The sequence below is a fragment of the Phocoena phocoena genome, chromosome 5 (genome assembly GCF_963924675.1).
Source record: "Phocoena phocoena chromosome 5, mPhoPho1.1, whole genome shotgun sequence".
Taxonomy (NCBI): Eukaryota; Metazoa; Chordata; class Mammalia; order Artiodactyla; family Phocoenidae; genus Phocoena; species Phocoena phocoena.
In genome coordinates, this window is record NC_089223.1 from 104108783 (window position 1) to 104132583 (window position 23801).

Below are 23801 nucleotides of genomic sequence, written 5' to 3' on the forward strand. Positions count from 1 at the left end.
TATAATTTTCTCGCTTACATCTCTTACCTCAACTTTTTCACTTCTCTTCTTGCCCATTTAGCTCAAAATACAAGCTTCTTTTACCATTATTTCAGTCACACAAGCCTCCTTGCTGTTCTGTGAACAGGCCAAGGCAGTTCTGCTCCTAGACTTTGCATTTGTTATTTCTTCATCTGAAGTGTCCTTGGCCCAGGGCGTGGCCAAATTTGGCATCTGCTTCAGGACTCTTCTCAGATAAGATATTAAAAGAAAATCCCAGTAAATCTCGATAGAACAATGAGCTACATCAGTGTTAGCTTTCCAACTTACCTGCTTTATTGCTCTACATTATATATATAATATAATGCTCTACATATACTACATATATATATATATATAGTTTGCTTCCCGCCACTGAGGTATAACTTCCACTGAAACAGGAAATGTGTTTTGCTCCATTTTTTATTCTCAGTGCCAAAACAGAGCCTGGTACATGGTATGGAATCTCACACTTCTGAAAATATAGGTGTGCAATTATGAGTTTAAGGTAATATTCCTGTCCTAAACAATTTGATTATTTTTTTACAAGTGTGGAGTCACACTGTTTTCCTAAACTCTGTGTAAACAGGGCTTGAGGCAGGAGGAAAAGGTGAAAGTAAAATATTGGAAGAAAGCTTGTTAAGTGTTTCTAAAGCTAAGTTCTAATTACTTCTCTGCCCCCATTTTAAAAAATAATTTTCTTCTAAAAACCTGCCTTGTTTTTTGTCTGCACCCATTGAACCTAGGGTACCTTTGTGGCTCTGTCTGAAAGTATGCCTTCTTCCTACTGTTTTTTTCTCTTCTGCATTTCTAGATATCTCTTGCTCCTTCTCCATTCACAGGTCTCATCTTATTTATATTTTATAGAAATAAACATGACTCTTCAGTCAACGGCTGAAGATAAAACTCCAATTTATCTTATGGTTACATGTTTGTTTTAGCCATTACACCCTTCATCTTGGGAAACAAAAGAAAGGACAGTGCTCACATTGGAAGCACATATACCAAAATTGGAATCATACAGAGAAGATAAGCATGTCCTCTGTTCAAGGATGATATAAATTTATGATACATTTCATATTTTTTCCAATAAGCATATGAAAATATAAATCATACATCATTAGAGAATTGCAAATTTTAAAATATGAGATTGTTTCCACTACATATGCATTAGAGTAACTAAAATCCCAAGCATTGGCGACATCAAAATCTGGCAAGAATGTGGAGCAACAGAGAAAACACAGCTTCATGCTGGTGGGAACGCAAAATGGTACAAGCACCTTGGAAGACTGTTTGACGGTTTCTTATAAAAATAAACATATTCCCACCATAAGATCAGCAGTCACATTCCTTGGTATTTACCCAAATGAGTGGAAAGCCTGTGTCCATGCAGAAACCTGCACATGGATATTTATAACAGTTCTATTCATAGAACTTCAGTAGGTAAATGGATAAACTGTGATGTATCCAGACAATGGAATATTATTCAGTGAGCTATCAAGCCATGACAAGACATGGAAGAAACTTAAATGCATAATACTAAGTGAAAGAAGCCAATCTGAAAGGCTACGTCCTGTATGAATCCTGATATAAGATATTCTAGAAAAGGCAGAACTATGGAGCCAGTTAAAAAAAAAAAAGAGCAGTGGGGCTTCCCTGGTGGCGCAGTGGTTGAGAGTCCGCCTGCTTATGCAGGGGACATGGGTTCCTGCCCCAGTCCGGGAAGATCCCACATGCCGCGGAGCGGCTGGGCCCATGAGCCATGGCCGTTGAGCCTGCGCATCTGGAGCCTGTGCTCCACAACGGGAGAGGCCACAACAGTGAGAGGCCCGCGTACCGCATAAAAAAAAAAAAAAAAAAAAAGGAGCAGTGGTTGCCAGGGGCTAGAGGAAAGGAAGGGATACGTAGGTGGAGCACAGAGGATTTTTAAGGCAGTGAAAGTATTCTCTATGAAAACATGTCATTACAATTATCAAAACCCATAAAACATATAACACCACAATGGTACAAATGAACTTATTTACGAAACAGAAATAGAGTCACAGATGTAGAAAATAAACTTATGGTTACCAAGGGAGAAAGCGGGGGAGGGATAAATTGGGAGATTGAGATTGACATATACACCCTACTATATATAAAATAGATAACTAATAAGGACCTACTGTATAGCACAGGGAACCTAACTCAATACTCTGTAATGACCTATATGGGAAAATAATCTAAAAAAGAGTGGATATGTGTATACTAGAGCAGAAACTAACACAACATTGTAAATCAACTATATGCTAATAAAATTTTTTTTTTTTTAAAAAGGAGTGAACACTAAGGTAAACTATGGGCTTTGAGTGACCGGTACTGTTCTATTCACTGAGCCTACAGCAGTGACAGAACAGATTGAGTCCTCTCTCCATGGAGTTTGGATCCTAAAGGAGGAAGAGAGTCAATAAGAAATGTAATAAAAAATTAAATGAAGTGCCTAATTTATATTTTATATTCCCTTCTTCATGCAAATGAATTTTTCTTATTCCCTCTCCTTTGCACTCACACAAATGCATGCACAGAAACACACACATGAACACACACACACACACACACACACACAGACACACACACAAGCATGCATCTACTCACAGACCTGGTTGATGGACCTCAGAAAAATAATGATATCTACGATACAATCTCTGCTACTTTATGCCATGACTAATACCCTTCTAAGTGACTTATTTTTCCTTGAGATTCTTTGGAATGTATTGATCCTTGGAAAACAAACGTTTTGTAATGGATGAGAGGAAGAACAGGGGCACATGAATTGCAAAGGTGACTGGGTGGACTATTTTCTGTGACCTGTTCCAATTTTGAAAGTGTAAACCACAAATTGTAAAGTCATAGAAAAGAACATTATTCCAATAAATTTTTAACATTACAGCACTGTCAAAGTATGACCTGTTCTTCAAGGGATAAGCTTTAAGCTCTTTGTCATTTGTGAAATATGAATCTGAAAGCTTACACTAACAAAATCAGTAAATGTTTAATTCTTTAGCTGTGCAAACTGTTATAATGCTAAGTTCAATAATTTATGTTCTTCTTTTCTTTGGGGTTTTTTAATGAATTGATGTTTTGGAGGCCAGCAATAAGTTACATAATGAGACATGTCAGAAATCTTGAAAAATGATTGCAAAAATCTCGCAATTAGAGCAGATCTACGAGAAAACATTTTCTCCATCTATGCAGATACTGTGTCCTTCCACGGCAGACTGGTGAGGTGTTGAGCCCCCAGCCTGAGGAGCAACCTGTGGGCAGCAATTAGGAAAGGCAGTGATGAAGGGGGCCAGGAAACCCTGTTTCCTTCTCCACTGTCCTCTCCATCAAGAGATGGTACCCACCAGCTGAGAAATGTCTGCCATTTCCACTTAGGAGGGACCTAGCTGGGTTGAACAGAATTACTATGATGTTTCCCTGGCTCTTCTACTAGAGAACCAGTCTTATGTGCCAGGCTCAGTTTTCTTAAGGGTTACGGCCTAGGATATCCAATTGGCTACTTTGTTTTCAGTAAAGATAAATTGATCTTATAAACAAACCAAAAATAAATAAATACATAAATAAGTAAATAAATAAGAATGAAAAAGCCCTCTTAATTCCAGTTTTATTTCCACCTTTTCCCCAAATCTCCCTTTGAGCTCCATTCCTATGGTCATCCCATTTATATTTTTAAAATATTCTTAGAATATAATGGTAATGTCCATAAAATCCTATCATTCTTGGTAAAACAAATATTACCATACATTGACAGTTTCCTTTTTACCCCTCCCACAAAGAGATGAGAACATTGCATCATATCAATAAATATAGAAATAATACCAAAATATTTTTTAAATGCCAGAATTACTAATTTCACAAATGAGCTAGGTGGAAACACAACTAGAAAATAAGCTGTAGTTAGACTGGATGCTTCCTCTTCATCATGTTCTCAGCTGATTGTCTCTTTTTCTGCTACCACGGTCTTCCTAATCAACAGCAATTCCTGCTAGCTATGGTTCAGAGTTGAGGAAATCAATTTTCCTTCTTAACAAGAAGGGCACTGAATGATTTAAGAATACATTCAACTAGTTTAACAGCTTCTCTCCCAGTTAGCTGAAAAAGCAGTTAGAGAACCACTTGGCTGTTCCTCAAAGCTCCATAAGTCAACATGCTCCATGGAGAACAGAAGTAGGTTATGAGTAGACATGAATTGTGGAGGGACACTATTCACCCACTACCAATTCTCAAAGTAAGTCTAAAATAGGTAAGTCTGGTTGCCAAGGAACTCAGAATAATTAGTGAATTTCTTGTCCTCCTTGTGGGAAAAAGTGCCCACCAGTTGGGAGTAATTTTGGAGTAACTTCAACTTCAAAGGGAAAATAAGTTTCATCATAAAAGCCACAGAAAGTGTTCACTTGTGCCTCAAAACATAACAGGATAACTTTATTCTGTTAACATTTTATAGAGGTTTAATATTAAAGTATATTGAATTAAATTACTAATATAGTAAGAAATGGTTTAGTATCTACATAAAGCTTATTCATCTCTGAAAAGTATAATAGTTTGGATCCCCATTACCTGCATAGAGATTTCCTTTAATCCTTCTGTTTGTCTAACTAATTATCTTAGGCACAGCCCCATGGCTAATAAGCCTATGACCATTCCAGTCTATAAAAAGTCATTCAAAGGAAAGCACACAATAAATAGAAACCCTCACTCTTTCTAGAATGTAAAAATATTCAACTTGGGATCATCAAAATTAAGAAAGGAAATCCTGGCTTTGAAAACTCTAGCCATTTTGTCTAAGTGATACAGGCTATTTACTCCTGATAATATAAAGAAGATACGATTCTTGAAATTATGTAAATCCACATCTTCCCTTGTGCAGTCCATCAGTAAGAAAAGATTTTGGGACATCTACTGGCAGATATGAATTTTACTCCATGTTTCTGGAGGATAACAACAACTTCAACAGCAACAACAAAATACTAACTTGCTTTATTTTTCTAAAATAAATTGAAATCACGTTCTTAGTTCCCATCAATTTGGTATGTGTAGAAAATCCAGTTTCCCTCTCCTTATTTCCCTCCCCACCAACACGTGTGCAGTGGATCTGGGATCTTCATAGAGTTCAGAAGATACTTGGAATTTCTTTTGCTTGTTGGTCCCACCAGTACTTGCTGACATGCTTGTGCTCATTGTGCAGTCAAGAACAGCCCTTCGGAAGCTTTGGCTGGTTCTTCTCCGTTCCCTACTGAGGTTCAGGGATCTTCTCAGAACCTCAATCCCAGTGCTTTGTCCTGAACTTCCCTGTGGGCCTCAGGACACTATTCCTTTCTGAAGTCTGGTCTCCTCCAGACCAGAAGGAGGGATGGTGTAGTGTGGAAACGTCTGTCATCTTGATAACACAGCTCCTTCCTGATTTTCTGTTCCCCAGGAACTGCCCCTTCCACAGCTTTCCCTTCAATTCTTGCCTTCGTCTTTTCCTTTGCTGAGACGTTCCTTGCTATTTTCTACATAATGTGAATTTCTCTTGCCCAAGAGAGAGGGTTCTGGTAAGAAATACCCAGACCAGTTAGTTAATTTTTAATTTTCAGTATTTTTTTTAAGATAGACAGATTATTTATTTATTTATTTATTTATTTATTTATTTATTTATGGCTGCGTTGGGTCTTTGTAGCTGTGTGCGGGCTTTCTTTAGTTGTGGCGAGTGGGGGCGACTCTTTGTTGCGGTGCGCGGGCTTCTCATTGCGGTGGGTTCTCTTGTTGCAGAGCATGGGCTCTAGGCATGCAGGCTTCAGTAGTTGTGGCACGTGGGCTTAGTTGTTCTGTGGCATGTGGGATCTTCCCAGACCAGGGCTTGAACCCGTGTCCCCTGCATTGACAGGTGGATTCTTAACCACTGTGCCACCAGGGAAGCCCTATTTTTTAAATTTTTAATTACCCTTTTTATTTTCAGATAGAAAATAAAGATTTGTATGCAGTTGTAAGAAATAATTCAGAGAGATGCCACATATCCCTTACCTAGTTTCACCTAATGGTAACATCTTGCAGAACTGTAGTACAATATCACGACCAGTGTTGTGCAACATCGGTGTAGTCAAGATACAGAATGTTCCATCACTACAAGTATCGTTTATGTTTCCCTTTTATAGTCACATCCACTTTCTTCTCATCCACCGCCTCCCCATCTCCTGGTCCCCTTGTTAACCCCTGGCAACCAGTAATCTGGCCTTCATTCCTATAACTTGTTATTTCAATAATGCTATATAGATGGAATAATACTGTATTTAATCTTTTGTGAGTGGATTTTTTTCATGGAGCATCTTCTTGGAGATTCATCCAGATTGTTGCATGTATCGATATTTTGTTCCCTTTTGTTGCTAAGTCGTATGTGAGTTTGTTGAACCACTTACCTACTGAAGACATCTGAATTGTTTCCATTTGGGGGCTATTAATAATAAAGTTTCTATAGACATTTGTGTATAGGTTCTTGTATGTATATAAGTGTTCAGTCCTCTGTGATAAATACCTAGGAGTGCAATTGCTGGGTCATATGGCAGCTGCATGCTTAATTTAAGAAAGCACTAAACTGACTTCCAGAGTGGCTGTACCATTTTGCATTCGCACCAGTAATGTATAAGAGAGCCACTCTCTCTACATCCTTGACAGTATTTGGTGTTGTAACTATAGTTTATTTTAGCCATTTGAATATGTATATAGTGATTTCCGGTTGTTTTAATTTGCACTTCTAGCTGGGACCACTTACTCTCTTCCTGTCGTCAGAAAAGAGGGCTGTTTTGTGTGGGCTTTTGATTTCCAGCCAGAAAGCAGCATGTCTGCGTTCAGTACAACTTCTGCCCTCAAATCAGCCCTTGTGTATATGAGACATCTGAAGTGTGTAACTGTTATTCCATTTTATCTCGAGGTAAGACTATCACAAAAAAGACAGTCTCCACAATCAGTTTCTATGTGTTATTAACACGCCTTGAGGAGTTAAGTCTTAGTCATTTTTGTACCCTCAAATCCTAGCAGTATGTTACATATTCGATGAATGAATTAATTGATCTAGTAAGAATAAGAATATAATTATAGGACTTTACATTTAAATATTAATAAACCTAATATCTAATGTCAGAGGTCACCATGGGCTTCAATTTAGATGGCTTAAGCTGGCATTTATAGAAAACCTGAGAGGTGTGTATTCCTAACTCTAGTGTCAGGAAAACTAGTTCTTTCACTTATGTGCACAGTGACCTCAAATAAGCCAAGCCTAGTACCTCACGGTTCTTAACTGTCTAAATGTTTAAAAATACACCCTTAGCCCTAATTTCAGCTGTAAATTGGAAATAACTGTAGTACTTATATCATAGGATTAAGTTCAGTGTCACCTTACCTTTATAGTGTTAGCCATATGCAAAACATTTATAAATATTAGCTAAAGAGAAATAATCAAATGAAATATGAATACTAATATTAAATGAATATTATTATTATTAATTAACAGGAATGAATTCTAACATGATAGTGCATTTGAAGAAACAGCAAATATTACTTTATTTTCACTTTAGTCCTTGTCGTTAAAATCATCTGTAAGCATACCGATTTCCTAGGAATAAATAAACTATGAGCTTAGAAAACATGGGTTTTGTATGAAAGAAATGGACAATAATAGGATCAAAGTGGGATTTGTGGGACAATCACAGGAGGTCCTAAGTGGTTTGTGGGCAGTATAAGGCACACTGTTGCCTGGAGAAGGACTGTACCTCATTCATATATATACGAGAAAAGCTTAAAGTGTAGGGCTTGTGGTAGCAAACTGAGGCATTATTTCTTGATTGAACTTAACTGACTGTCAAAGGCAAGAAGTGCCAAGTCAGAAGTACAGTTTTAGAGTAGAGGAACGGGGCTGCCGAAACAAAACATACCTGCTTAGTAACCTCACAGGAGTCTGATGGGGACCGTATCTTTGGATCACTGGATGCTATGGGCATCAAACAAAACTCACAAAAAACAAAGTAAAATTAAGGGCAGAGGTGAAGCTCAAGTGGTTTACTGACAAGATAACTGTATACTGTTAATAACTTTTCTGTCTGCAAGGAATTGTATGGGTATTTTCCTTTGATTTTCAGTCAAACGCTGCCCTCTAGTGGCAATGCTACTCTTTAGCATTGAAATAATAGTGAACATGGGAGATAACGGGATTTCACCTCCCACTCCATTCCCAACCCTCACAAAATCCCACACAATTTATTTTAATTTTCCCTTAGGCAGAAAATGTATGTAGATTTTGTAGATATATGTGATTTTCACATTTTATGCATTTGTATTTGACTATCAGGCATAAGGTATTTCATTCCATTTCTATAATATCTGGGAAAAACATTGAGAATGAAGTCTGACATATATTAGAAAGTATAAATAAAGATTTCTACTAATTTCCTAGTATTTTAATATCAAATATACTTTTTATTTAAAAATATTTAATTTGGCTCATCTAAGGAGATTTATATAGCTTAACTATTCTACCTCCCAATACATACTTAGTCAAAATAAAAAAAATAGATATATTACTTTTCTCATTTAATCATCATTTTAAAATTTTCACCATTTAATATCCAGAGAAGAAAAATGAGCCTTAAATTTTCCTGTGACTTTATCCAGAGTGAGAAGGAAAAAGAGACCTTTCCCTTAGCAAGGATATGAGATCCTTATGCAGTTCCCAAAACAGACCTTGAGTTGACGTAAGAGTCCAGGTTTCCTGGTGGTGGAAGAAGCTCTTGAGAAAACTTAGCGCTTGCCTCACTCATGAGAGAGACTCCCAACTAGCAAGTCATCTCCAGCAGGAGAGTTTTCTAATTCTGTCATTAACCTCTAGGCACATATGAGAGTGTCATTGTTAACAGTATAATGAACCAATCTTATTTTTTAAATAACACTTTCATTGTTAGAGAACTGACACAGGCAAGATACCCCACATTTCTGAGAGTTAAACTATAACATATGATGGAACAAGTTAGATATATAAAGAGAGAGAGAGAGAGAGAGAAGAGCACTAACACATAAGGAAGGATATTAACACTTTAAAGAAAAGTAACTTCTCCTTTAAAAGCTCAAAGAAATTTGGCATTATTATATTACAAATTTTTATACTAATAAGAGGCCCATTAAAGTGAAATGAATTAAAACACACACACACAAACAAAGAAACCAGGGTAGGGTAGATGAGGAGCTGGTGGTGATGGTCATGGTAGTATTTTCTCAAAGTCTTTCCTAGTATTTTCCAAGAGTAAGAATACATTGAAACGCTGGTGCAAATATCCAGTCTCATTATATATTTAATGATATATTTCTCCAATACATGTAGAGACATCAGACCATCAGACCTTAAGGTAACTGAGCATTAACATTACATTTGTTAGGCCAAATCTCTTAGGCCAGTTTCTGGCTTATCAAATAATCTAATTATTTGCGTTTTCATAGTTTTTCTTAAATAAGAAACTGAAAATGGCTCTTCTTTTTTTTTAAAAAAATAAATTTATTTATTTATTTATTGGCTGTGTTGGGTCTTCGTTTCTGTGCGAGGGCTTTCTCTAGTTGCGGCGAGCGGGGGCCACTCTTCATCACGGTGCGTGGGCCTCTCACCGTCGTGGCCTCTCTTGTTGTGGAGCACAGGCTCCAGATGCGCAGGCTCAGTAGTTGTGGCACGCAGGCTCAGTAGTTGTGGCTCATGGGCCCAGTTGCTCCGTGGCATGTGGGATCTTCCCAGACCAGGGCTCGAACCCGTGTCCCCTGCATTGGCAGGCAGATTCTCAACCACTGCGCCACCAGGGAAGCCCGAAAATGGCTCTTCTGATATGAATATCTGACTTACTTGACAGTCATATTTTTTCCTACTCATTCATAAATTCAGATTTTGATAAATGTATGTCTCTTTTACGTTTAACTAAGCTCATTCAGCATTCCTGAGGTGATCAAGCCAATATACCTGTCCTCCCCAAACATAGACCAAGGAAACTTTATTTATGTAATACACTCTATGAAATTAGTTCACGGCCAGTTAGCAATCTCTTTGGTGATGACAGCTGGTATTCGCTGGGCACCACTTCCACCATCCCTCCTTCCCTCCCTTCCAAAAATCTGTTTAATTACTAAAAGCTTAGTGTCTACAACTTGTATTTATTTCCACTCTACAATTTAGAGCAAAATTAGATAAGTGCATTTGGTTTTAGTTAAGGGAAAGTCTACTCAGGGGTTTAGAAAATTAGATACAACGAAGAGATGAATCTGAATGCTAAATAAAATAAGACCCCAGGTCTTCCCTGGTGGCGCAGTGGTTGGGAGTCCGCCTGCCTATGCAGGGGACGCGGGTTTGTGCCCCGGTCCGGGAAGATCCCACATGCCGTGGGGTGGCTGGGCCCATGAGCCATGGCCGCTGGGCCTGCGCGTCCGGAGCCCGTGCTCCGGAACGGGAGAGGCCGCAGCAGTGAGAGGCCCGCGTTCCGCAAAAAAAAAAAAAAAAAAAAGACCCCAAAGAAGAAATCAATGAGCTTATAAGAAATGCACTTACTTCTCCTGCGCCTCTTCCTTTGTATTTAATTGACTGGGGAGTATATACCATTCATTATAAGGGCAACTTTGTTGTAAAGAGCTATTTTGTCTCTTTACAGGAAGAGAGAACCAGTTGAGGGGGAGGTGCCCTTGGCAAATGATGTACCCAGGTCAGTAAAAAATTTTCACTGTGAATCTTAATGTTCCAAAATACTTCATAAAACCTCTCAAAGTAGCATCTAGTGAATCATTCAGTTTAGAAATTTATTAACTCCGTGGTAAAGGAAAATCTGAGTCCTTAACGCTGTCAGAATGTGACGTTACTGAAGTGTTCAAGCTGAGACACTGATATCTATAAACTTGAAGAAAACACCAGTCCTTTCAAGAATAGAACCATCTTAGTTTCCCATATCGAATTGAGTCTAATACATCATTTTGTTGTATAAAATTCAGCACATTATATAAAGATGGTGAAAAAGATGATACAGCTTTCATAGAAAATGTGCACTTTATTAGCGAGCCTTTTAAAGTCAAGATTGTAAGATAATATTTTCAAACTTGAAAATTTATTTTAAGGAGTATTTACAAAACTGATTTTAAAATACATATAAAATTACATATTTTAAAATTTTCATTCTGAATTCCAATAATGTTTGTGAATAATAATATTGTAAAATGAAAAATGTTGCCCACCATCCAGTTCTACAAGAATCAGTAATTAGCCAGTAATTGTACTGACCTACAATACACTCTGAAAGGAATTCAGGGCAAAAATCAGGATGAGGCCCTTTGTGCTGCGGGAAAAGAGGCAAAACAACCCCTTAATTAGTTAGAAATATTTCAGGAGAAGTATTTTACTAACTTGGATTCTTGCATCTTCTTCTGCTTAGAAAGCTCTAAAATCATTAACTGGTGTATCTGTTCCTTGTGACTGTCAGTACCCTTCCACAAAGATGTGTGCTTGCGTGCATGTACCCCTTCACCAAAATCATATATATCCTGACTTCCATCCACCTCTTGGAAGCAGTTCCTCATGGCTATCTGAGAGGTTGTCTCCAGGGCTATAGTCCTCTGTAAGTCCCCAAATAAGACTAAAACTCACAGCTCTCACCTTGTGCATTTTTATTACAGTCGACAATGTTGATTCAAGAAAATACAAGAAAACTTGTGGTTTCTTTAGTTTAATTAATATCTGAATGATGTATATTCATTATATATGAGATATTCTGGAATTTCTCATGGAATTATCCCAGAGAAATGAAAATCTACTGAAAATAATGTATTCCCATAGACTGTAAGAAACTGTGACAGGGAAAAAGGTGGGGCTGACACCAGGAGAGAGACACAGAGACACTCTCTCATCATTCACCAAGAATAGTCCAGAGAATCCAGAGAAAACAGAGGCAAAATAAAGAGTGTTGCTCTGAGATGTTTTTATTATCATAAATGGAGAATATGAAAGAAAATTGATGAGGAAAAGAGATTAAAAATAATTACAATTTAAAAGAATAATCGGTGTGGCTTCTTCACTGAGTGAGGATTTCAAAACCAGAAGGACAGACTCAGTTTAAGATTGGATTAGCACATTGGGAAGATTTAAAAGCTCAAAATTCTAGAATTGCACCTCAAATGGGAAAAGATACACAGAAATGAGTGAAGATTAAGAAAAGAGATACTAATCAAATGGTAATAGGAAGGAAATGAGCCATAAAGCCTGCAAATGCCTGTCTGCAAGTACCAGGCAGAGAGAAATGAGGTTGCTGTGATGCCCAGGCAGGGAGAAAACGATGACTTAGGACAATGTTACAAAAACAGAACAGGGTAAATTACAACTTACATTATTCAGCCAAATGTTAATATTGGTGGGTATATTTATTATACCTGAAACATATAAAATATATGGGCAGGTGGAACTGTACATCAAAACTTTAATATAAACAATCTAAGGCATTGCCTGAAGTATCAATAATCATGTTTCTAAGAAGACTATTAATATAAATTCCATGGCTGCCCTTAAGTCATGGACATTCTTTTTATTTCAGATGATAGGCAGATTTATAGCTCACTATTCAAAGATCAAAAAGCTTAATTACTATTTCTTTGACTTGTTTACCACATTCAGACATAAGATATAAAATAGATAAGGGTGAAATCGAAGAGGCATTTGTTGACGGTGACAACCCTAAAAATCCTAGTGGTTAAAAACAAGAAAACATGTAAACTTTCAAACATATGTCTTTAAAATATGCAGAAATGTTAATGTAAAATAAATGCAGGTTGGAAAATTGACTTCACATTCTGTAATAGTCACCAAGAATAGTGTCCTTTTTTCTGAATCAGAGAAACAATTACCAACTATCTCCTGAAGCTCTTTTCTCCTCTCAATGAGCTTTACACTTAAACTTTTTTTACTTTTTTGAACATGTGTGTATTAATATATGTTTCTGTATGTGTGCATGGTACTTTTATATATAACCCAAAGCTGGCTTTTATATTGAGCTTACAGAGCTAAGAGATGTACAGAGCTTTTCTTGAGACTAGATTTGCATAATTATTCCCCCAGCCAGTGAAAATGGCAACCAAACTACCTAGATTATATGGACCTAGATTTTTGGTAGCAGTCAAACTACCTATATTTTTATGGTTCAAATTCATTGTGAAGTTCCTGTAAAGGAAGTTTATTAAAATACATAACAGTGAGATTTAAAAAATATATATATATACATTTATAAGTTGTGTTTTCTTGCTGTGATTGTAGATGGTGAAACCCTGGATGGAGGCTTAATTCATTTATAAAGTCTCAGCTCTCAGATTCCTAGAAGTATAAGTGGTCTGTCAGAGAGGGTGATTTTACAAAATGATCCTTTAAAAGAAATAAAATATTTTGTCATTTGTTCAACATCACAGTCATTACAGACCAAAATAATGTAGATGCCCCCTTAAAAATGGTATGTTTAACATTGCTTTGCAAATCATATCAGGATCAATTGTATATACAATTGTTAGTTGTGTAATCTCTCGTTCAACTAATAGTTTTTAAGTGTTATGTATGAGACAGGCCCTCTTCTAGGTGATGTTGCTCCAAAGGCAAAGAAGACATAGCTCTCACTGTAGGGAGTTCATCGTCTAGCAGAGACACACGTATAAATGATCATTGCAATCCCCACCAGTGCATGCTGCAATAAAAGGATCTGAAGGATGCTATAGAGTATATGATTGAATGTGTTCTGTGTCACATGAGGGGTGAGAATATGAGAGGGTATCACAGAAAAGGAATGTGTAAACTAAATGCAGACAGGAGACATTGGGAACTTATCAGAAAATCAAAGGATGGCGGAGGACTTAAGGGACAAAATGAGAAGCATATTCACTGTGGAGCTTGGCTATTGCCTGAAAGGTATGAGAGACCCAGGTATATTTTGGATTACTCTTGCGTGATTCACCGATTTCAGAGGAGTGTGAGATAGCAGATTCATGTGGTAGTTAGATTACCAAGAACCTTACATACCATTTTAAAGAGTTAGGACCCATTAGGTTTTGGGATGAGAACACAGTGTTTTAAGTATGTGAGTGTTAGGAGGAGATTCAATGGTTTTAGCACAAGTGTGACAAGTCATAGTTAAATTTTAGAAATAACGTTCCAGCAACAATTTGCAGGATTGACTAGAAGGGATGAAAGGTAGGTAAGAAGACAAATTAGGAGACAGTTATGATAGTCTAAGTAGTTTGAACCAAGGCTCTAAGAGTGGAAGTCAATATAAGAAGGTAAAGTTAAGACATATTTAAGAAATAGAGTCTCTGGATCTTGGTGCTCGATTCAATTTAAAATCCTGGGCCTCGATTATTTCCATTCTCCCATTCTTCTAGTAAAAACAATTAAGAGACCCAGGATTTTAACGTTTAGACTGAGAAGATGAAGGTGCCCCAGCCAGGACAGAGAGAAAGAACATTTGAAGGGGATATTGGATATTTTGAGGCTGAGGTCCAGTTGGCAGCTTCACTTATAATCCAGTATTTGAGGAGAAGGAGTGCAGAGCAGATTAAGGCCTGCAAGACACTGACACGTTCCGCAGCTGGCTGTGTGGAAGCGGGAGGAACGTGGACTTTCCGAGTTTTATTTTCAATGTGTTTCTAGCTCCCTCACATACCCTCTTCCTGTTATCTCTACCTGATACCATCTAATTTAGTCTTTTCACATTTACCTTGTAAACACTTATCAAATTGACCCCTAATGTCTGGCCCTACTGCCACAGCCTTTGCTTGGATTCTTAAAACATCTAGGTTTAACTTTTATGAAGATCTGATTACAGTAGTTTATTTGCACTCGGGTTTTATACTCCTGTTTGTTGCCCATAACTACCGCTCACGTGATCTTTTATACAAGTAACAGTAGCACTTGGGGCTTAGAAACCTTCCACGTCACACACACCCCTCAGAGGCCTCGGACCAACCAAAAGCCCAGCCTCAGTTTAAGTCTCTTTAGTCTTACGCGTCACATTTGCTATCAGAATGCTTGGACTTCTCCTACTCCTATTTCATGTTTTCATGCCTGGGTCCCTGTTGTTTGTGCCGTCTCAAAAACCTCCCACACTCTGACTGACAAACTCCATCTCACTCTCAAGGATTCGGCTTATATATTATAGCCTCCAAAGAGTAAATGTCTTCATGGCTCCACTACATGTGGACAAAGCGCCACTGCTTTGAAACACACCCTCCACACACTTCTATCACAGGCTCAACTGTCCGCCTCCCTTGTTGAACTTTAGCTCCTTCTTCTGTGGGGTCGTGTCTTTTTTTTTTTTTTTTTTTTTACTGTACGCGGGCCTCTCACTGTTGTGGCCTCTCCCGTTGCAGAGCACAGGCTCCGGACGCGCAGGGTCAGCGGCCATGGCTCACGGGCTCAGCCGCTCCATGGCATGTGGGATCTTCCCGGACTGGGGCACGAACCAGTGTCCCCTGCATTGGCAGGCGGACTCTCAACCACTGCGCCATCAGGGAAGCCCTTGGGTCATGTCTTATAATACTAGAACCCCAGTAGCAGTAAATGTTTGCCGAACTGACTTCTTATAGACGGGAATATTGATGAGACAGGCTGGGCAGCAAAGAAGTAGAGACTGACAAAGGAGAGAGAAGAATAAGTGAGAAATGCTTGAATTACGAAAAACATGTCAACATGAGAATAATAATAACTGCCCCATATACTTCATGAAAATTATAATTAGAAAATTGATGCATTTAACAAGTGCATAAAATACCTTGCATGAATAAGTCATTATTGTCACATCTGCTAACTGAGTGGCACTAACTGTTAACTCTCCTGGGCTTGAAAGTTAGTTTGACTCCCTGCCTTGATTCGGAAGCTTTCTTCAGTTGGGATTTCACTTAGCCAGAGGGCTAACGGCACAGGCAGGACAGGCAGGGTTTTGGAGTTCTGTCCTAGAGGAGTCTGTGCCAATTCCTAGCACCTTTGCCGCTGCATAGAGCATTAACTTCATGAGCTTTAGTCCTAGTGGAGCAAAGCGATTTTAACTGGGTTAAGTTGCGCGTGAAAATGCACATAAATTGCATTTTGTATGTTTACCTATACACAAGGGCATATTTATTTAATAATATCAGTGTCAGCATTTTATACTATTCTGCAGGGCAGCAAAGCCACAGGGTCATGGTCATGTAGCTGATGATTGTACTAGGTCAAGGGGACAAATGAAAATAAAGCCTCTTCCAATTAAAAAGGGCAAGTTGCAAATTAAGTTCATTATATTTTATTAGGTTAAAACCCTATCTTACAGTGGAAATATTGATTTTTTTAATCCAGGTTTTCAATGATTTTCTCAAAATGGCTTTGTATTTTTGTTCATGAGGTGAAAGAGAGTTCATTCTAAAAGTTTCAATAAAGTTTGAATATTTATAGTGTGATATTCTCCAAAAGTAACTTAGTAATTACCTTGCAAAATGATATTGTGGTAATGAGATTGTATCTCGACATAAGAGAATTAATCCTGTCTTTGAAAGTTTGTTACATTGAAATGTAAATAAAAATATGGACAAAGTAGCTTAGCAATATGTATATAAATGTAATTATACTCATAACCTTTAAATCAGCTACCCTATCTCTAATGATTTACACTGAGGAAAATGTATCCAATGCTTAAAAATATTTATTGTTGTTGATTATATTTATTAATATTTTTATTATAGTAAAATATAGAAACAATTGAAATGTTCATCATTGGGGATAATCTTTATGATTAATTCACATAATGAAATACTGTCATTCACACCGATGAATCAGATCTATATCTACTGTGATGAAAGATGTCTATAACCCTTACTGTTGTGTGTTGGTATCCAGATTTCCTTTACCTGTGGTGCACCCATCCTCACAGTGGTCACTTGAAAACATAAGGAAGATTGTAATCGCAAGACAGTCCGGGATTACCCCTCATCTCCCAACTTATTCCATATTTCCAATAACATTGAGCTACATGTAGCAGATAGGAGAGCCTGCATTTATATTCGTACTTACATACATATCTTCAGGTATACATGTATCTCCAGGTCTCCAGGTAGGATAAGAATGGCTTCTGTACCTCTGTCCTTTATTTATTTATTTATTGGTAGTCATTCTAGCTAAGGTTAAATAGAAATTCAGAGATTTATAGTATCTGATGAGGGTGGTGAGGGCCAACTCATCTAGTCATCATTTGCATGAGTAGATACACTAGAGAACTAGAGCTTGGAGAGGACTTACCTGTATTCTGTATCTGGAATCTGTAAAAGCAAAAAAACAAAATCATGGCATTTATTGTCTACCCAATTCTAGTGACTAGCACTAAGTACTGCCGAGAAAAGAGCTATGCCAGTTTTCATGATTGGAGATGGAGGCTGGGGTGGGTGTGGTAGCCTAGACTTTGAGTGACAAGCTTCGCTTCAGGATGTAGGTGACAGCATGGTACAAAGACAAGGAGGAGAGAATTCTCCCCATTTCTGTGCAGTGATGAATGCCATTTTGTTTGGCAGCTCACACACCTGCAACTTTGAGGACCACTTGGAAACAACACCTGGGCAAACGATCCACACTCTCACTCAGAAAGCTGGTACCAGACGGTTGAAGCAGAAGAACATGAGATGAGTAATAGTAAAATTATTGAGACACACTAAATTTTCTGAAAGCATCTGAGAAAGGTCTAGATTTGTGGCAGAACACGAAGGAATGCACAGAGGGATCTGACATATTCCACTTTATATGACTCCACTAGCACCGTAGATACCAGCATTGGGGAACATCAGTTAATGTTTATCTGACTTCCTTACTTTATTGAAAATTATTTCATGCCTTTTTTTTTTAAGTCCCAGGACCTAGCACCATTCCAGCCTTGTAATATGAGTGTCACAGATATTCACTGAATTAGATCATGATCATTGGTGCATTGAAGGTCAAGACTGTTGTAACTTAGAAACTTTATGTTTGGATTTCTGTGAGGGTGGAAGATACGGTGCTCCTGAGGTGGGGAAAATTGAAGGGTCGTTTTTCCTCCAAGGTTATTCATTGTCCTTTTTATTCTTTCTATTACCTTTCATTTCCTCTTCTTCCTTCATTCTGTTCTTTTTTTCTGGCTGTAAAATACTTCCCTTACCTAGACTTTCTACTTACTGCCTACTTTAACTTCGTTTTATTATAGAATGGAGACACATCTTTGACTAGATTATGAGGTGTTTGGTAAAATCAAAGACCTAGGAATTCAGAGGAGAGGTTGAGGTCATGACTTCAAATGTAAAAGCAAACTTTTGGTTTGTATAATCTTTGCTGAGGCTGGGTAACCTGTGCCAGTCAGGTTGGCCAGTAGGCAAAGGATGTTCTAAGACTTTCTTTCAGGACAGCAGGATTTTTTGGTAGGTGTTTCCCAAACTGCAGAACATCATTCCAAGGGTTAATCAACGGATGTCCTAGTGCTGTTGTGGAATATCAGACCGCAAACTCCAAGTTTTACTAAAATCTTCAGGAGAGAGGAAGCTGCTCGATAGTCAAAATCTTGGAGTCCCTCATACCTAATTTCTTAATGCTTACAATGTTTAGGTTTTCTTTCTGCATAGATGCAACCAAAGGATCTCTTTGAGAACCACCTTAGTGTCAGCAACTGGAGAGGGGACCAGACACTCAAGTAGGTGAGAAAAGACTTTATGATACTTAGCACAGGAGGTGAGGGCACTTTGCAGATACTGCTGGCAAACTTCAGAAGAATATTTACAAAGGGCATTAATAGCATATATTTGAAAAAGATTAAAGTGTCTGTTGAGTTAAACATCACAGAGCTTTTAATGTGCCGCACCTTTAACTTTATTTCTCAAATTATGAAATGTGGTTCTGTTTTATCATGGAAGGGTTGATTTCTTTATCAGTACTCAAATAAGTTTTATTAAATAAAGTTAAACTAGCTTTTTAACTGCAGGATCTCCTTGGGTCCTTAGTATTTTTGCTCCCTAAGAAAGGTCTAGAGTATACCAGGTTTATCAATTTTATTAAAACATTGGATACTTTTAAGAGGAATTTCTACAAATATATCCTAGGACCAATGTTTTGTAGAACATGGTTAGGGAAATGTATATTTAGGGAGACTTTAATTATAACACTTTACAGTTGACCCTTGAACAATAGGAGTTTGAACTGGGTCAATCCGTGATTTGTTGAATTCACGGATGTGGAACCATTTATGTGGAGGACCACCTATTTCACATGCGGATTTGCAGGTTTTCGACTGCGGGGAGGGTGGGCACCCTTAACCGGCGGGTTGTTCAAGGGTCTAATGTATTTGAACCTATGAGCATAATGTAATGAACCTATGAACATAAAGAAGATGTGGCACATATATACAATGGAATATTACTCAGCCATAAAAAGAAATGAAATGGAGTTATTTATAGTGAGGTGGATGGACCTAGAGTCTGTCATACAGAGTGAAGTAGGTCAGAAAGAGAAAAAAAAATAATATCATATGCTAATGCATATATATATGGAGTCTAAAAAAAAAAAAAGGTAGTACTGATGATCCTAGTTGCAGGGCAGGAATAAAGATATAGGCATAGAGAGTGGACTTGAGGACATGGGTGGGGAGGGGGAAGCTGGGGCGAAGTGAGAGTAGCATCGATATATATACACTACCAAATGAAAGATAGCTAGTGGGAAGCAGCTGCAAAGCACAGGGAGATCAGCTTGATGCTTTGTGACCACCTAGAGGGGTGGGATAGGGAGTGTGGGAGGGAGACTCAAGAGGGAGGGGATATGGGGATATATGTATGCATATGGCTGATTCACTTTGTTGTACAACAGAAACTAACACAGTATTGTGAAACAATTACACTCCAATAAAGAACTATTTAAAAAAGAAAAAGAAAATAAAGTGATGGATGTGAAAAAAAAATGAACCTATGCTGATGGAAATAATTTTCCAGACTTTTATAAATCATTGATATATGGAATCTGTGTTGAGGGTAGATATCAGTGAGGTTGGCAAAGAAGTTGTGGATTGTTTGTTTCTCCCTTAACAAGTGCAAGTCAAAAGGTCCCTGGTCATCATAGCCATTTAGGGACTCAGACTACGGGAGCTGCTATCACCTGAATTATAGCTGGTAACTATGTCAGAAGGAAGCGAGGTAGCTCTGGAAGGTGCCAACTTGATAATTCATTGTTGAGGCCAGAAGTACCAGCATACCTTCCACTTTCAATTCATAGATCAGAATTAGATTTAGAACTCCACTCAACTGCTAGAAGCCAGGAAGTGCAATCATTTTATTGTGCCCGGGGAATAAATAGGAATATTTGTTATGTCAGAACTAATGATACCACAGTCAGTGGTAGTTAGTTCTAATGAAACCTAAAGGACCTAAAGTAGTGAAAAAAAACTGGAAATAGAAGAACAAGTCTGGAGAATTCACGCTATCAGTATTGGATGTTTAGCATAAGGCTATAATAATCAAGCCAGTATAGTACTGGCCTAAGGATAGGTATATTGTTCAATGAAACAAAAAAGAGAGGCCAGAAATAAATATACATCTAAAAGGACAATTGATTGGTAACACAGATATTCTAGAAATTCAATGGGGTTTTGAAAGTCTTTGCAACAAACAGTGCTAAAGTAACTGTATAAATAAAGAGAAAAAGTATTAACCTCATAATCTCCTACTATATACAAAATCAAATCAAGATACGTCCTAAACTTACATGTAAGAGTTAGAACAGTAACACTTAATATCTTGGAGACCATGGGAGTAGGCAAGGATTTTGCAATTAATACATAAAAAGGCATAGACCATAAAAAAGGGTAAACTGGAATTTAGAACTAAAATCAGAACTAACACTAAAAACTTTTACTCATTAAAGACACTCTTAAGAAATGTAAAAGGGAGAAAATATTTCCAATTACTACATATGACAAATTCCTTGTATACAGAATATGTATAGAACTTCCACGAATCAATAATACAAAGGTAAACAATTCCATTAAAAAAGGGGAAAGGCTTGAGCTGACACTTTAATGAAACTAATGAGCGGCTAAAAATAATGTGAAACAATGCTGAACATTATTAATCATAAGGGAAATGCAAATTAATACCACAATGGCATGTATTTTCATACGTTTAAGAATGACTAAAATGAAAAAGACTGACAAAACCAAGGATTTGGCAAGGATTTGGAGCACCTAGAACTCATACATTGATAATGGGGGTGTAAAGTGGTACCACCTATTTGGAAAACTGTTCTGCAGTTATTACAAAGTTAGACATCTATTTATGATACAATGATTCTACTCCCAGGTACTTATTCAAGAAAAAAAAAAAAAAAAAATGAAAGCATCTGCCCACAAAATGACTTGTGCAAGATCATTTACAGCAGCTTATTCCTAATCCCTAAGCCAGGGAGAATCCAAATGACAATAAACAGGTGAATGGAGAATGTATAAAACATATTCATGAATGAATAGAACACTACTGAACAATACAATAAATGAACTACTGACATATGCAACATCATGGATGAGTCTCAAATCGTTATGCTGAGCAAAAAGATACCCAGACACCTAAAATCGAGAGCATATACTTTATGCCTCCATTTAAATGACATTCTGGAATAAGGAAAACTAATCTATTATGAAATAATATTTTTCAAAGTGCTGCTTCAGAAGATGTAAATTGTTAGGGAGAAGGTAGGGAGGAACTTTCCAGGGTAATGGTTATGTTCTATGCCTTGATGATTACAAAGGCATGTATGTTTATCAAAACGCAAAGCTCATAGAATTATACACTTAAGAACTGTAAATTTTACATCAATTAAAATTCAAAACAGGGCTTCCCTGGTGGCGCAGTGGTTGAGAGTCCGCCTGCCGATGCAGGGGACAAGGGTTCGTGCCCCGGTCCGGGAAGATCCCACATGCCGCGGAGCGGCTGCGCGCGAGTCATGGCCGCTGAGCCTGCGCGTCCGGAGCCTGTGTTCCGCAACGGGAGAGGCCACGGTGGTGAGAGGCCCGCGTACAGCAAAAAAAAAAAAAAAAAACAAAAAACCAAAACAAACAAACAAACAAAAACTCAAAACACACATATGTGTACACACAGTGTGATACTACTACATTCACCTGAGTAGCTAAAATACAAAATCAGACAGTATTTAGTACTGGTGCTGATGTAGAGTAATTGGAGCTCACTGATGTTTGGGATGTTATTTGCTACAACTGCTTTGGATAACTTCTTTACACTACTTATTGGACCTGAATATTTGCATACTTAATGATTAAAATTATATTTATATGTATAACACAACATAAAGCCTCCATATTAACATAAAGATATGAGCAAGAATGTCCCTAGTGGCACTGTTCATGTATCTAAAAACTGGGAAAAATCTAATTTCCATATAAAATGGAATGGATAAAAAATATTGTAGGTATATGTGTATAAGACAATTTTATGCTATAACGAGAATGAACAAACCATAAATATATGCAAATAAATGGATGCACCTTACAACACAATGTTGACTGAAAGAAGCTAAACCAAAAAGAATTCATACTATTTAACTCCACTTTTATTAAATTCAAAAACAAGCAAAACCAGTTCATGGTGTTAGAAGTCAAATTAGTGTTATTTTGGATGATACAGTGAATAGACTGAGCTATGAGAAGGGTTACATTTGTTAGTATTATTCTACTTCTTGACCTGTGTGTTAATAATTCATTGAGTTACATTTTTATTTGTTATGCACTTTTATATATGTATTTTATTGTTCAAAAAGTTTACTTTAAAAACTCTCATATGCTAATAGTTTCCAAAATGTCCTTTTTTTTCCTTCTCCTGCTGTTTGTAGAACATGTCCCAAACTCCTGCAGTTGACTCCAGAAGCATGTGAAGTTATTAACACACAAGATATGAAGGAAATAAAAACATTGCTCATATAGATTATGGCACAAACATCTGAAGTTTGATGGCCATTTCTTCTACAAGCGTATTGAAATAATGGATATATCACCAAAAGAGTAAAACAGAACATCACAGCTAGGCTCATATCTAAGATACGAACATCTCTGTGAACCTAAACTAAATAGAAACAGAATTATATGTGGGTTCTGAAGCTACAGACCTGCTGATATCGGTGTCCAGAAGCAGATAATGAACTGCCACAGTTTAGCTATTGTGGGTTAAAATGAATCAATTTTCTCTGTGTGGTTTTGGGAAATAGGGCCATGTTTAATGTTTTAATTCAAAGGCTTGGTTGCAGCTTTCTCCATACATGCAAAGAATCTCAAAGAATAGATTTGACCACTAGAAAGGGCTCTACCTTTATCAAAAGCTGTGACCCTAGAGAGATACCAGGATAAGGGGGAAAAGAGTCAATCACCTACCGGTTCTATAATTAGATCTGCCATATTCCCGTGGGACAGTAATACCCAAGTATAATTATTAGAGCTGTTTCTGACTCAGGAAACTAGAGACCTGGAAAGAGATAATCACAAAACATTTGGACAGTTAAAGTTGATCATTAAGGGAGGGAGGGACAAAAAACTATCTTTTGCTCAAAATGAGCCTGCAATACACATTTCCACAAAAAAAATAAAGCCCTGCTGTTTGAGACAGCCAATAAAATCAACACTCTGAATAATTATTTATTCCGTATACAATTTATTTTATGCAAAATATCTTGAAGATATTAAGTGTTTTGAGATATT

The 23801-nt window shown here is 37.4% G+C and overlaps 1 non-coding gene across 1 annotated transcript; it reads left to right on the top strand.

The window, feature by feature from the left end:
* Positions 1-998: 998 nt before the first annotated feature.
* Positions 999-1103, top strand: LOC136124006 (U6 spliceosomal RNA). The gene has a single exon (XR_010655955.1). It is a non-coding gene; the product is annotated as a U6 spliceosomal RNA (small nuclear RNA).
* Positions 1104-23801: the final 22698 nt, after the last annotated feature.